At 39.7% G+C, this 16,461-nt stretch overlaps 1 long non-coding RNA gene across 2 annotated transcripts in view; it reads right to left on the bottom strand.

Annotated features, from left to right (window-relative positions):
- Nucleotides 1-1,673: 1,673 nt before the first annotated feature.
- Nucleotides 1,674-16,461, bottom strand: part of LOC141786549 (uncharacterized) — a 31,748-nt gene continuing 16,960 nt past the window's right edge. The window contains exons 1-4 of one of the 2 annotated variants that reach the window (XR_012597834.1): nt 12,567-12,856; nt 12,352-12,457; nt 5,510-5,726; nt 1,674-5,010 (exon numbers count right to left, since the gene is read on the bottom strand). This is a non-coding gene — a long non-coding RNA (uncharacterized LOC141786549). Of the gene's footprint in view, nt 5,011-5,509; nt 5,727-12,351; nt 12,458-12,566; nt 12,857-16,461 lie in introns of those variants that run through there. The other variant, XR_012597833.1, reaches the window with a different exon arrangement.

Genomic DNA, 16,461 nt, shown 5'->3' with positions numbered 1-16,461 from the left:
TTTGCTGTTTTCCTCTCATTCTTTAAAAATCAGCAGAGGAGTTTTCCTCCAGCTTTCAGAGATCAAACCTGAAAGCCTTCATGCCACTCTGTACCTCTGTGCAGGGGCGTGTCCAGACTTTCAGACTGGGGGGCGCAAACATATAAATTATTACCATTTGTCTTGACTCACTACTTTAACTATGAGTAACTATGGTTGTATAACTATTATAACCCAGTGTATGATTTTAGAATAAAATGTACTGTGCATCAGCCTGTCTAATAAATTAAAAAAGACTTTTTTTCAAGCCCAGATAAAAAGATAGAGCTGACTGTAAACTGTGCCATTAGATAAGGCTAAACTATGTTTGTGTTAAATTGATAATTAATCTATAAAGGTTTTAAGATGTAGTATGTTTTTATGTATTTAGCAGTCGGGGGTGGGCCGCGAAAATGTCTGAGACTTAAAAGTGGGCCCTGAGTTGGAAAAGGTTGGGAACCACTGAGTTAGAGCATCCTGTCTCTTATGAAACTCCTGAGCGCAGTGAGTGTGTGTTGAAATTTTCAGTTTGCAAACCAAAAGCAATTCAATGATACTTGTTCAGTAAACAGCAGTGACTGCATGCAGAGTATCTAATCCTAAAGAGTAAATTAATACAAGACCACATCTCTAACAAAGACATCAAAATTATGAGTGCTTTGCATTATGTTGAAGAGATATAGTGTACTTTATAGTGGACGTGAGAGATTAAGTGTTGGTGAACGATAACCATGTGTGAATGATACAGCATTCATTTACAGAAGTCAGTGCTTCAGAGTAAGGGGGCCCCCAAATGAAATTTGCCTAGGGCCTCATACTCACTTGGGCCCTGTTGTATTATTTGGTTGCAAAGGGAAACTGATATCATGGAACCAAAAATATGGCTCCAATATTGTGCAGATCTACTACTCATGCTTAGCTAAAGGGGTGATTCAGATAAATGTTAGGGAAGAAAAAAGCATTTCAAACAGGAATAAAGATATCGCCTCATCTTAGAAATAGAATGGACCTTCAGAAGTCTAAAAGAGTACCAAGTGTAACACAGATCAGTAGCTATATACACACTATGTAGTCTTGTGTGTATATACAGGAATTTTTTGGGAAAATTGTTTCAAAGTGTGCTTTTTAACAAGGATTGGAGAATGGACCCTTGTATGCCTTCTGTTGGGGTTAAAATCAAGAACACCTATAATGAAAAACTGTGGAATGTTGACCTATGCTGCAAGAAAGTTTGTAACTTAAATGGATTTCAGAAAAGACACCAACCCTCTCAAGAATGGCACAAAGTTACATTTGCACTGCTTCCCATAGATTATTTGACATATCGCACCAAAAAGGAAAATTGGAACATTTCATCATACATGGACTCCCTTTCTTGATTATGTGGGACCGAGAATGTGTATGGTATTCTGGCAGATGCATCCTAGACTGAAGGGGGTTCGCTAAAAGAGAAGGAGAGGTTCTGTTGTCTGTATCAGTTCATTCCCCATATTTATCTATGTTTATTGTGTGTAAGTTTTGTCATGTTCATCTGTGCTGTGCCTGTATACAAGTTTGGGGGATTGTGTTGATTGTGTGGGAGAGAATAGAACAGAAAATAATAGAATAGAACTTTATTGTCATTGTAACATGTACAACGAAATTGAAATCACGGCAGCAATCAAGAAAACAAAAGTAAGAAAGTGCAAAAAGGTCCATAATAGATGATGACAGCTTGTCCATCATTCTCCAGTTCAACCAGTTCAACCAGACTCCACCTCCACAGGGTCCAGGACTGAGCTTCTTCAGTCATGCTCCATCTCTGTCTCCTGTATCCTGTCTGCTCACAGCAGGTGAAGCTCTTCCAACATGGCGTTGGTGTCTGATGTTAGCTTCGTTAGCCATGTTTGTGAATAGCATGATGTGACTCTGCCCTCTGGTTTTCCCTCTATTGCTGGGTTAGCATAGCTAGCTCGTCCATCTTATTGGAGATAGATCCTACGTCCCCAATAACAATGGATGGAAAGACAGGTCCAAATCGTCACTTCTTAGCTCACACCTGAGGACCAGCATGTCGTCCTCACCTCCTTCTCCTCACCTTGTGGGAAGACATCAGGCCTTACACCAGTTAGCATTGACATGCTACAGACTGCTAACAGCTGAGTTCACATGTAAACAACGTGGCCATGGTTACATGTAGGATCTCCAGACAAACACAGGAGCAAAAATAGTAAAAATATCACTGAAGCCACAAAAAGTTTTGTGTCCATGACCAACAAATGAGCCAAACAAAGAAATGATCTACTCCAAATACAAAAATTACGAAAAAGAGACAAAAAAAAAAAAGACAAAAAATGGACAAAAAAAGAGAGAGCTGCTGCAAAAGGCAGCCATAGCCAACAGGGCGGCGCCTAGCTCTGTGTTTCTGACTGTATGATGATCCATAATAGGAATACTTGAGTCCAGATCAATGTGAGAGGATGACAAATGCCCACATTAAAAGTTATGTGGGTGATTTAATCAGTTATTATGTGAGTAAAGCAGGGTCACATTATCTGATGGCTACGCTGTTGTCTCCTTACAGCATGTTCTTAAATAGTTGTTTTTTTAAATTATAGCCACAACACTCATTTTAAATTTTTACTCATTTATTGAACATGTTTAGAGGGATTACATTATATGACGATCGTGAAGATAAGTATAGATGAACTAAAACGTAAATTTAAAAGGATTTGTACATGTATCTCATGAGAGAGCAGGCACAGCGAACTACATATTTGAAACAGTTCATATAGACTTTTACATAAAATGTAGCTCTTAGCAAACGTAGATTATAGTATACATTTCCTTTAAAAGTCGCCTGATCTAATGTAGGGTTTTTAGTTCCTGGGTTATGTAGCTGTATATACGATGGTTTCTCCTTTATCAGTAGGAAGCCATCACAAGCGGTGCTTACTCGTGGGTAGCAGATAAAGCAACATCAATCGACTGCTTTGTATAAATTACACACAATTTCTTCAGATTTTGCAAACATTTACCCCAGATGTATCTTTGAGTACGCCATTTATGTAACTCAACTTCTCCTCCTCTTTTTTGGACAATGCACACATAGTCAATGCCCGCCATCGCCCCCTGCGGTCACATATTCCGATGGTCACAGGTTTCAGTGCAGCACCGTTCAGACATCTAGCTGCATGCAATTATTTATTTCGTCCACTAGATGTCACAGTTGTGCCGTGTAGCACCGCTAAAGGAACAGAGGTACAAGGGAAATTTTAGAAGACAATTCATGTGTTTTACTGTCTTCTTACACTGAATAAATACTGGAAGAATTGTGAATATGTCAGCTCTCCCTCCATGTGCCAATCATCGCACGTTTCACAGACCCTGAAAACATTTTATTGCTCCATTCATCCCTTGTGGCAAGTGTTTGCAAGTTTAAATGAAGGTAAACTACCGGGATAGATTACAGATTAACTGCAGTGCGCATGTTTCGTTTCGACATAAAGTTGTCCTCTTTTTGCTCCTTTTAAGTTCTAGAGTTAATTTGATGAAAGAAAAAGAAGCATGGAGCTATTTTTTTCTAGGAGGAACTAAAAACGGGAATTTCTTCAGTGGCTTCTAATCAAACTTTCTCAATTCACACAAAAATTGCCCCTAGATGTGGACTATTTCCAGTTTGTTGTCAACCAGGAGATGCAACTTTTTAGAACATTTTCCAGCCAGGTTGAGATGCCGGAGAACATCACCCATGCTTTTACTGAGCTGTTAGCGCTGCACAAAGTCTGATCAATGAGACCAAGGAGTTGAAAATGCTGACATAGCACGGTGCATGTTCACTTTCAGGGGGTGTGGCAGGGGCAGTTTCCCGTCAGGAAAGAGGGTGCACAATCAATGGTATTTATGCATTTATTTATAATTTTCAGCAAAAAAAATCATCTATGGTAAAAAAACAAAACAAATGCACTGTGAGAATTTGAAGTTAATTGTACTTGTACTAGAACTTGTACTAGAACGCCTGTGGCGAGACGCAAGGATGGCTGTAACAAATGTGCACTATGAGAGTCTTCACAGCCTTGAAGATGAAGGTCTTCTAGATCCCTCTGATAGCATCCACCTCTTCTTTGTCCAGCATGTTTTCCTTCCGCATCTGCAAAGGGACCTGGGCCCTGTTCTACGAAGCAAGTTTAGCCTAGCGAGATAGCCTTGGAGCTACCTCGCTGAAGAGACCACAATCAAAATCAGTCAGAGAATATTGTGGGCTTTTGTTATGTTGAGGTCCCTCAAAGAATCGACCTTCAGTTCCAGTCACCATTTCAACATAAAAACAAAACAAAACAAAACAAAACAAAGCATTTACTGTGGTGCTCAAACAAAATAATTTGCATGTTTTTATAATTCTTCTAATTTGTACCAGCAGTAAATAAGACTTTAGACAGGAAAAGACAGGAAGAGAAGAGAAACAAAGTTTGCAGCATAACACACTTCTCAAGAATAGAAATCCTTCAGTAAGTGCATATCTTTTTTAACAGATGAAAGTTTAACATAGGATGGCCTCTTTTTTATTTTCATTTTTTTACAAACTCTCATTCAGTAGCTTAAAGATCATAAAATTGAACCCCTTTAAGACACATGGTTCTTAGGAGAATCATGGACAGGGGTCAGGGACACAGTTTTGTTAGAAAAGCCAGAACAATATGACTAAATAATTAAATCAATATCTAAGTCTTGATCTAATTTTCTGCTTGCTCTGTAAGACTCTGTGTAAGACTGAAAAAGTGTTGCTGGTGATTTACCAGTGACAATTTTTTTTCGGACGCCACCTGTGTCCACCCCTGTGGACACAGGTGGGTGACTCCAAAGAAGGTGACTGCCAGTGTAGCAGTGGGGGAATTTTTCTGCTGGCGTTACCACTGCAGAAGGCCTCTCTCAAGGATGTTTGTTGAGATCTGGATATGGAACTGCTTTTCAACATCAACTCCTCGACACATGGTTTCCAAGATATCATCAACACTGTCAAACAGTAAGCATAATCAGTAGATGTAAACTACTTGTGTTGAAAACAAATGCACAAGGATAACTTCATGTATTTACACACTAGATTTACGTTTTGATGACTTCTCCATTTTCCTGGCTCAAGGCATTTGCCTTACCCGTCTCAAAATGGTCTATTCCTCTACAAAAGTACAATAAGAATCTTGGTTGAAAAGAATAGCAAAAACGGGTAATGTAAGTTGCATCTTCAAGTAAAATAATCCCATATAATACATGTAGTATCTTCAGATATTTATGAAGAGAAGCACGCATTTACTTATTATTCGACTTAGCTTTTAACTTGGGGGGGGGGGGGGGGGGACTTACAACAGGTTTTCTATCACAGCAACTTGTTTTTTAATCTTCTTCACTCTTCAGTGCTGTGTTTTGTAGATTATCTACAACACTAAATCAGTAATCAACTAATTTGCATAACAAGTCACTTGTATGTTACGGTTGCATTTTCTTAATATATCACCTCTTCATGGCCCATATCCCTGGACATGTCGGCATGCCTTTTTCCAAGACCAGCCTGGGCAAGGTCAAACTCTTCAGAAAGAGGTTGGGGTTGTCTCCGGATTCAGGTTTAACAGTTATCCATAGATGGTATCCATAGCTAAAAGGCCTCCGAATTTTTAGATGCTGTGCCATGGGTTTTCAAACTCTGTATCTTTTGCTTTCCAGAACAAGATTTCCTGTGAAAAAAAATGGGAGAGATCTGATTTTGAAATATAAAGTCCGAATTTGAAATATAAAAATACTGTTACCATACTATACTAAAAATACAAAAAAGAATTAAAACATGACACACACACACACACACACACACACACACACACACACACACACACACACACACAGAGATAACCTGGGCCCATATTCACAAAGGTTCTCAGAGTCCTCTCAGAGAGCTCCTAACTAAAAATTCCTAGCAAGGAGTCTTAGCTTAAGAGTGATTCAGGAAGGTTGTAAGAGCAACTCTGAGCAAGGAGGAGACAGAAACTTTTATCTTAGGTTGTGTCCGAAATCATTCACTCATTCTCTACTCACTCCTCACTATATAGTGAATTAGATGTAGTGGACTACATCAGCTAAATTAAAACAACATTTCCAACACTACTCACTCACTCGCCAGCCGCTAACAGTGACGTAATTACACTCGCATCGCTCATGGACGGCTAGGGATTTACAGTAATTATTACTCTCAAACACTGCAAAACGTTTTTTATTTCAGTGATAACTAATGTTATACTTGGCGTATTTTCCGCAACAGCCAAATAGAATAACTTATTACACATTATTTATAAAATTCATAAACCATATATTTGCACAGCAACTTATGCTATATTTGAGAATTACAAAGTCCGGTGAATGCATCATCCGCAATGAAAAATTTAGCGGCTAACGTCTGTGTTGTTTGTTTCTCTACTCGAAGTTGTGAGACACGTTTGTCTGAAAGTTTAGCAGAGAGCTTAGAGTCATTCTCTGACAGTTTTTAAAGATTTTTCATGTTATCAGTAATCACTAATCATGTAATCAGCCATTCCTTCAGTTTGAACTCATGATGGTATATATTGCTATTATAGTGAGCATCTCTAATACACTACTTTACAAAATGCATTGTGGGATACATTGAGTGGACTATATATTGAATGACTGTGCTTACTCAGAATTCGGACAATAAACATCGAATTATACTATGTATACAAAGCTGCTTAATTGCAACAAACACTAGTCAGAAATTGTTAGAAAAGAATATGTATATATATAATATAATAGAAGCTTATTTACATTGTACAACTGAACTCAGAATCTCCTACTGGGAACTCGGGGTTGGTGTGGGTGCTCTAACTTACAAGTCGGAAATTCCGACTTCGGGAGCTGTTCCTGTTGGCCGTTCCCACCGGGAACTCGCAAATTCTGACTTCCGAATACAAATGGAATGCAGCATAAAGTCGAAATGATGTGAATAAAATTGAAATTTCAAGATCAAAGTGGAAATGACTAGAATAAAGCTGAAAAACAAATTCAAGATCAAAGTCAAAATGACGGGAATAAAGTTGAAATGACAAGAATACAGTCAAAAAATAATTTGAGATCAAAGTCGAAAGGACGAGAAAAAAAGTCAAAATAACCTGCTCTGATGTTTACCGGCAGTACGCCGGTTACAGTCAGGTCCTCAACAGTCACAGACACAACTTACAGTAGTAACAGCTGCCATACAGGAGCCTAAATGACAATCTTCGGAATCTGTGTTTGTGTGACAGGGTTGGTCTTTTATATTTTTATTGCATGTGGTGTTATATGAAGTGTGTGGGTAGGTAATGACTTTTCTGACTGGCCCTGAAGTACCCCCCCCTAAAACCAGCTCATTGGAGACCGGCGGGCAGGACTTCAGGACAGACACCTAAAAAGAGCAGCAGATAGCAGAGAGGGACGACAGTAGGACCGCAAGCAAAGCACGAGAAGCAACCCTGAAAAGACCCGATTGCTCTAGGAAGAAGAAGCAGCAGCCAGTTGTGGGCCTTTACGGTTTCCTGTGAAGAGAAGGAGGCTGATGTTGGGGAGTCACCGTGGAGTTGCCAAGGGGACCGTTGCTGTGAGGCACTGGCATTAGCTTTGAGGAGAAGCAACGTTGGATGCACCCCTCTCTGAGTTAAGTACCCTCACAGGACCTTTTTATATTGAACCTTGGACACGGTTATAATTGGGTCAAGGAACTTTTTAAACACAAAACACCAGTTTCATTCTTTTCTCTTTGTGGGTTTTAAGTGTTTTAAGGGGTTTAAGATCCTTTAGGGAGCTATTCTTTTATGCTAGTTCTTTTTTAGGATTTTACTCAGACACTTCTTTCTAGACCTGCAACCTGTCACAGAGCCATAATGTGTGTGTGTGTGTTTTTGTCAAAGATTTTCGTTATATTTTCTGTTATGTGTACAGGAAAGAAAAAGACATTTCAGGTACACAAAGCAGAACAATTTCGGAACAAAAACATTATATTCAATCACACTTATTCACACTACAAGAACTAAGAGACAAGACAACACACTCAATCGACATGGGGTATCAACAAGTGGACAAGTGGTATCGCAGAAATGAAGGGGAAGGGAAAGACAAGAGAAAAAGAAAGAAAAAGAGGAAAGGAGAAACATGCATTTAAGTATGTAATAATATTCAAATAATGAAAATAAATAAATAAATAAATAAATAAGAAAATTAATAAATAAAGAAAGAAAGAAAATCAGCAAGTCAGTAGTTCATAGGTTTTCAGCCTCAATGACAGGGTATCTATATGAAGTAAAAAGGGTTGCCAGATTTCATGGGAGGTCTTAAGGGAACCTTTCAGGGAGAATCTGATTTTCTCAAGTCTCATGCAATGTAAAATTTCTTGAATACATCTGTTATGTGTAGGTGGGGATAAATGAGTCCATTTAAGAAGAATGAGCCTACTTGCTAGCAAGGTAGAAAAGTCAAAAATACAATATGAAAATTTTGACCAGCCAGAGGATGGAAACAGTCCAAAAAGAGCAATAAGAGGGTCGGCGTTCACAGTGCAGCCAAGGACTTTCCCTAATGTATCAAAAATGGTGCCCCAAAAATCAGTCAGTTTAGTGCATGACCAAAACATATGCATGTGCTCAGCTGGAGACAGTTTACACCTGTTACAGGAGTCGTCTCTATCTGGATAGATTTTGGCTAGTCTCACATTAGTGAAGTGTCTCCTGCGTAAAATCTTACATTGTAGAAGTTGTTGTCTGGCGCATATAGAAGAAGTATGAGCAAGGTTAAGTATGCGGTTCCTTTGTTTGTCGGAGATTGTGATTCTGGGGTCCTGGTCCCAAATAGCCCCGAGGGAGTGGAGGGAGGTGGGGTTTATTCTGAACATTGAGTTTTACAAGACTGAGGTCTGGGATTTATGGTTTACTTTGGTCAAAAGAAGGGAATCCATCAAGGTCTCTGGTCTCTTTATTTGACCAGGATTCAAAAGCTGAGTCGGAGCAGGATGGAAGAAATAAAAGGTTTTGATAAACTGGAGCAAGTTTCGATGAGGAATGTAGGCCAAATTGTTTCCTTAATTGACTCCAAATTTTCAAGGTCTCAGAAATAATGGCGTTCTGTGCTATTCGCTTGATTGGTGAAGGTAACTGTGAACAAATCACTGACCATAACGCAACGGGTGAGGAGGCTAGTTCCATGCAGGCCCATAGAGGGTGATTATTAGGAGCCATCTTAACATTCCAATAAAGGATTTGCTAATATTGCTAGCCCAGTAGTATCAGTAAAAATCAGGTGAGGCCAGACCCCAGAGAGATTTAGGAAGTTGGAGAGTTGATCTTTATTCTAGCTTATTTATTGCACCGTAAAAAAAGGAATTAATCAGCTGGCCAAGTGAAGAAAAAAAAGATTTGCAGATGAGCACTGGAACATGTTGAAAGATATAAAGAAAGCAGGGAAAAGTACCGTCATTATGATCAGGTTGATACGACCTGGTAAAGGTAAAGGGATAGTGGACCACCTGGTCAGATCTGATCTGCAGTGCTCAAGTAAAGGTTGAAAGTTTTTTGCAAAAATACTCAGAGAATGGTTTTGTTACAAGAACACCAAGATATTTTAATCCTTGGGTCGTTTTCCTAAAAGGAAAGAGAGCGAGAGGGAGGTTCTCTGCAGTGGAGTTAATTGGAAGGTACTCGCTTTTATGTAGGTTAATTTTTAGAGGTGTCCCAGTCCGATATTAATATCGGATATCGGTCCGATATCAGCAAAAAAAAACAAATATCGGTATCGTATCGGAATGCATCTAAAATCTCCGATATAAGCACTCTGATATAAGCAGTCCATTCCAGACTCCGCTCCTGCTGTTTTTATTTGATTTATTTAGGTTATTTTCTGGATTTTCTAATTTATTCTTTATTTTATTCAATTACTAGTATTTTTTCATGTTTAATGTTAAAATTTCTGTTACCCGTTGGTTAATAATAGATGGGTCAGTTTTTCCTCATACCTACTGTTGCTGACTGCTGTTCTTTGTTTGAATAAAATCACTGAATCAAGTCTTTTCTAACATGACAGACATACTACAAAATAAGTAATAAAAGTATGCATGTTTAATGCTGACATTGTATCGGATTAATATCGGTATCGGCCAATACTCAATGCTGCAGTATCGGTATCGTATCGGAAGTGAAAATGTAATATCGGGACATCCCTATTAATTCTATAGTCAGATAATTTCATAAATTGTTCTAGAATATCCAAGATAACAGGAAGTGATGAAGTTGGATCGGTGATGTAAAGCAGAAGGTCATCTGCATAAAGAAATAAGCCAAATCGAGAAAATCCCTTCAAATTTATCTTCATAACGAAGCCATACAGCTAAGGGCTTGACGGCTAGAGCAAGCAGAGATGGGGAAAGCAGGCATCTCTGACGAGTGCCCCAGGATAAAGGAAATGAATTAGATTTTATACCGTTAATATTAATCTTAGCCACAGGGGGAAATGTAAAGAAGCTTAATCCATGATATGAAGTTGGAGTCAAAACTGAATTTACTTAGAATATGGAACAAGTAGCTCCACTCGACCCGATTAAAAGCCTTTTCGGCGTCTAGAGATAGGATGATTTCAGCCGGGATGGAGTCTGAAGAAGAGCAGATGATGTTGAATAACCTTCTAGTATTACTGAAAAAGATTGTCGACCAGAGATGAAACTGGTCTGGTGCGGGTTCGTTAGCGTAGGGGTGACCTTCAGGAGACGAGTGGCGAGCACTTTGGACAATTTTTAGAGTCAACATTTAAGAGGGAGATGGGCCTATAGCTGCTGCAGTGGAGAGGATTTTTATCTTTCTTAAGTAACAAGGTTATTGACACTTCTGAGAATGTAGAAGGAAGTTTCCCTCTTGCAAACGCATCATTAAATACCCTTGCTAGGATGGGAGCTAGTTTGCTAGAAAAGGTTTTGAAAAATTCTGTGGAGTATCCGTCCAGGGGATTTGGAGCTTTGTAAAGACCCGATAGCTTCTTGGACCTCAGCAAATGTTATGGAGGCTCCTAGATTACTAAACACATTGTTGTCTACTTGAGGGAATGTAAAGTAGTCTAGGGGGTTTGGCTCTGACCAGTTGTGGAAGGAGATTTCGGACGAGTAGAGTGTTAAATAACAATTAGAGAAAGTATTAAAAATTTCCCTAGGATCTGTTGTAACTAACCCAGCTGGGGATGCTATGTTAGGTATGAGTTTAGAGGCAGTTGCAGAGCGGGCTTGATATGCTAATAGTTTGCCAGGTTTATCAACTTGTTCAAAGAAGCGTTGCTTTGTTTGTAAAAGCTGAATTTCAACTTTGCTGGTTGATAGCAATTCATATTGAGACTGTAGCTGTAATCTCTTTTTGTATAATGCAGCTGAGGGATTGGAGGCGTATTAGGCATCTAAAATACGGATTTTATCGGATAGTTCTGTCAACTTAGAAAGCTATGATTTTTTAGAATGGGAAACAAATAAGATGATCTGCCCGCGTAAATATGTTTTAAAAGAATCCCACAGTATATCACTGCTGATATCAGGCATGTCAATTATTGTAATTGTTAAAGAAGAAATTGATTTCCTCAATGAGAAATTCTTTAAATTTAGCTTCAGAGAGCAACTGTGACTTAAATTTCCAGAATTTGTGAGCAGGTCTGCAGAGGGAGAAAGTAATGTCTACTGATGCAAGGGCATGAACAGAGATGACTATACTATGATATTCACAGGCAACAGTACTGTGCAACAGTTTATTATCCAGTAGGAAGAAATCTATTTGTGAGAAGCTATGGTGCACATGAGAAAAGAAGGAAAATTCTTTGTTGTAAGGAAACCTAGTTCTCCAAGGGTCAGACAATCCCAAATGGTCTGTATGAAATTTTAAGGTGGTTGCTGATTTTGTTTGAGCGATATGTTTAGCAGATGATCTATCAAGTGTGGTGTCCTATACCAGATTAAAATCGCCCCAAACAATGATAAGGTGGTCTTAAAGATTAAGTGAAGAAGAAAAAAAAAAAAAGATACAAATTTTTCATCATTCCAAGTGGGAGCATACACTGAAGCCAGGACTACAGGGGTGGTTTGTCAGAGACTATAACAACACGTCCGTTAGGATCAGATATAGTAACAGAGGTTTCGAAGGAGTTGTATAACAATTGCAAGCACCCCTTACCCTCTCAGTAAACCCAGAGTGGAATAAGTGACCCATCCAAGCCCTTTTTACACAAGATATTTCAGAATTGCGAAGGTGAGTTTCTTGTAAGAAGCACAGATCTCCCCTTCAGGTGTTGCACGTGTGATATTACCTTGTTGACTTTGACGACATCATTCATTCCTTTGACATTCCATGAGACGAAACGAAGATTTCTACCAGACATCAAGATGGATTATTCGCAGAACTGGCTGACTGAGCTGTGAAAAGAGCAGAGAGAGAAAATGAAACAGAGAAAGAGAGCAGAAAAAAGAAAAACAAGGAGGAGGGATAACAAGATACAAGGAGAGACAAAACACACACACATACTTGTCATCAGTGGCGAATCGTGGCCCCAGCCACTGGGCCTCCAGTAGGACCATGGGACCACACGTGGCAATAAACAATAAAACAAAGAAATAAAAACAATAGCCAGAATCATGTGACATGGAAGTTTAGTATATTGATAGTTTTGTGGGATTACAAATTTATCATGTGCCTGAACACTGCAACACTTAACACAACTTCAAACAATTAAAAAAATTAAGATATAAAATTGTACAAAAAACAAAAACAGGGTTTCAAGTAATCCAGCAACCACACAGTCTTCTCCATTACTTTCCGCCATTTCTATTCACGTTCTGCCAACTAGATCTTCTCTTTTCTCCTCACTCATTCACAGCTACAGTTAGGCGTTTATCCATCAAAGTGATACTCTGGGATGAAACAAGTTGGGTCCTATCACAAGGTTTAGGGCAGAAATTACCCCTACAGCAGTGTTTTTGTGCAGCAGAAGCCCAGAGCACTCACACCAAACACCTCCTCCCTGCTCGTGTGCCGGTTTCTAGTGATGCTACAAGATGTGCCGAGGCTTCGAAGCGCGCATCGAGGCTTGCTTCATTAGGAGGAGGAGCCAAAAATGATGACGTCCAAAGCCTCGTTGCCCGACTGTACCACGTGACTGCTTCGGAAAGTGGTTCAGAGCTTACCGAGAGGTTTGACAGCAGCATAAGCCCATCAGGCTCCATTCCAGGTGATATTTTTTACTACTTTCTCCTGTGTTTGTCTGGAGATCCTACATGTAACCATGGCTGCATTGTTTACATGCGAAATTAGCTGTTAGCAGCCTGTAGCATGTAAATGCTAACTGGTGTAAGGCTTGATGATTTCCCTCGAGCTGAGGAGGAGGTGAGGACGACGTGCTGGTTCTCGGATGTGAGCTGGGAGGTGACGACGTGGACCTGTCCTTCCATCCATCGTTGTTGGGAACGTGGGATCTAGCTCCGGGGGATGGACGAGCTAGCTATGCTAACCCAGCGGCATCGTGCTGTTCACAGACGTGGCTGACGGAGCTGACATCGGATGCCACATTGGAGGAGCTTCGCCTGCTGTGAGCAGACAGGATCCAGGAGACAGAGACTGAACAGACTGCTGGGGAGGCTCAGTCCTGGACCCTGTGGAGGTGGAGATTGGCTGGGCTGGAGAGTGGTGGACGGGCTGTCATCATCTAATTTCTTATGGACATTGTTGCACTTTCCATGCTCTTTCTTACTTTTGTTTTCTTAGATGCTGCGGTGACTCCTGAATTTCCCCTCGGGGATAAAGAAAGTATTTTCTATTCTATTCTATTCTATTCTATTCAAAATGTAGGCTTTTGATAGAGTTGATCAGTCACTTATAGTGTTGATACTAGAGTTGGGAAAGCAGTTTTAGTTTTCAAAATAAAAAAGAGTAAAATCTCCCCTGTACTGTATATTATATTATATTGCCCATATATAAGCATATTCAGTGCTCCCTAGTTCCACACTTTCACTGTGCTCTGCCTGTTTGAGCTCATGCAATTTTCCTAAAGCAACAGAAAAGCATTATTACACAACCTGCCATATCATTGATACTACCATTTATGGGGAATTTACACACAGAATATTAAAAAATGCTGTTTTATATGAACATGTGTTCATTTATGTAGAGAATTTATTTTGTTGAACATTTTTTTATTTTCATTTTTGTAATTAACAGTCGTTCCCAAGAGCAAAAATAGGCACAGAAGTTCAATCACACATTATGTGGTTAAGCTATAACTGCCTGTGATTGTGTGCCTGATCAGCAGGTGGTTTCGTGAGCACATGAAGCTTCGCGAGATGAACCCTTTCTCAAACCACTTGGGCTTAAGTGGTTCGATGCTTCATGAGGCTTCATCTCACCATCACCACCGGTTTCCTCTGCACTCAGACGGGGCCATCTTTTACTTGACCAAAAACACAAATAAACGGACTCCAACCGAAAAAATCTGATATCGGTCTGAATTCACGCTTTATTTAGAGAATTTTCAGCTCGTTACTTTCACATAAAAACACCATTAAATAAGGCTCTAGTTCTCATCGTGTCTCTTCGTCCTGGCAGACTACCTGCGTTTGTTTATATCTGGCACGCCGTGCGCGCGGACTGATAAACTAAGCGGCGAGAGCCTCGTAGCCAGCTGTGGCTCTGCAGCAGAGGTAGCGCCGTTTTACGACACGATGAGAACTAGAGCCTTATTTAGCGGTGTTTTTGTGTGAAAGTAACGCATTGAAAATTCTCTAAATAAAGCGTGAATGCAGACCGATATCAGATTTTTTTTGGTGGGAGCCTGTTTATTTGTGTTTTTGGTCAAGTAAAATATGGCCCCCTCTGAGTGCAGAGGAGCAGGGGGGGGGGGGGGGGGGGGGGGGGGTGTTTGGTAAGTATTCGCGAATGGACGGAAGATGACAGGAAATGATCCCACCCACACCTGAAATAAATATGATTGGCTAAGACAGCTGTCATTGTAAAATTGTGTCCACATTCCCTTGAGTTACACAGGCATTCGTTGCAGTTACTGAAGGCCCTGCCTGCCAGAATGTGTCGCTGATTTACCCAGATACCATCAAAAGGAAAATTGTGATTGGTCCATTTTTCATTTAGTTATATAAACCCATTGTTTGCCAGGACAAGTTTATAAAAATAATATAAAACTCATTACTATGATTTCATTGAGTAAAATAAATAAATAAAAAATAAATAAAGAAATAAAATAACTATTAAGGAATTCTTTTAATATTTTTATTAGGCCTCCACTGAATACCTTGAAAGGCCCAGAGGGTTCCCCTCTGCTTCTCATGCACTCAAAACAAAACAAAAGAATCCCTTGGGAAAACTAAACTTCTGTATCATACAAGATACAAGACTTTCTATTCCTACAACTCCATCTTACCCCTGCTCCCATTACAAAACAAGAAAACATACATGAAGAGAATTAACCCCTAAAACAAGGAATGGCAACTGCTCAACAGATTATGCAAAATAGAGCAGCACCTAAAGCACTAAAGTTTCCAGTATGTGAGTATTAAATGTTAAAATATTCAAAGCATATAACTGGTGGTGGTCGGATTCACATTGGGTCACTAAGTTATCTCATTTATCACTACTAATGCACAGCTGCATAATTCAGGTCATTGCTGCCTTTCATATGGTTGTGGGGGCTCTGCACACTGTCGTTGCTGACACAAAGGTCGTCGGACCTCCGCACACTGTCACTTCTGTCACCAATGGTCATCGGACCTCTGCTCACTGTCACTGCTGACAAAAGGTCGTGGAACCTCTGCTTACTGTCATTGCTGACAAAAGGTCGTGGAACCTCTGCTTACTGTCATTGCTGACAAAAGGTTGTCGGACCTCTGCACACTGTCATTGCTCAGTTCCAAGGATGTCGGACTTCTCACCTCTGTCATTGCTCACATCATGGGTTGAGTTGCAATCATCATATTTCCTTTCTATCTTCACTTACCCCAATTATTTGTGTTATTTAACATTATTTCTATGCCTTCTCTTTGCTTTTATCTAGAATCATCAGACTCCCCCTAAGGTACGTATTCTTACGGGTGATAATCATAATTCATGCCATTGTACCCCCTACATTGATTATTTTGCTCAACGCTTGATGGGTTCTAACCGCCAAACTTCATTTGCATGCATTTATTCATTAAATCTGTTCATAACTTTTTCTGTTGTATAAGTCTCTCTTAATTGAACTACTGTCATATCTGAGGTGTGGCATTTTCTTCAATGTTACTCAGTGAATGATTTGACCTCTGCAATATATCAAGCCACCTGAAAGATCAAAACTTTATTAGAACACAGCATTGTCTTTCACACATGGTATGAATCATAGCAAAAAACAGATCTTAAAGAGTTCAAAACAGTCTGC

Source organism: Halichoeres trimaculatus, unplaced genomic scaffold (assembly GCF_033239565.1).
Source record: "Halichoeres trimaculatus isolate MK-OKI-2021-1 unplaced genomic scaffold, fHalTri1.1 fHalTri1_scaffold_42, whole genome shotgun sequence".
NCBI classification, from domain to species: Eukaryota; Metazoa; Chordata; class Actinopteri; order Labriformes; family Labridae; genus Halichoeres; species Halichoeres trimaculatus.
This window is presented reverse-complemented; position numbering and strand designations above follow the sequence as displayed.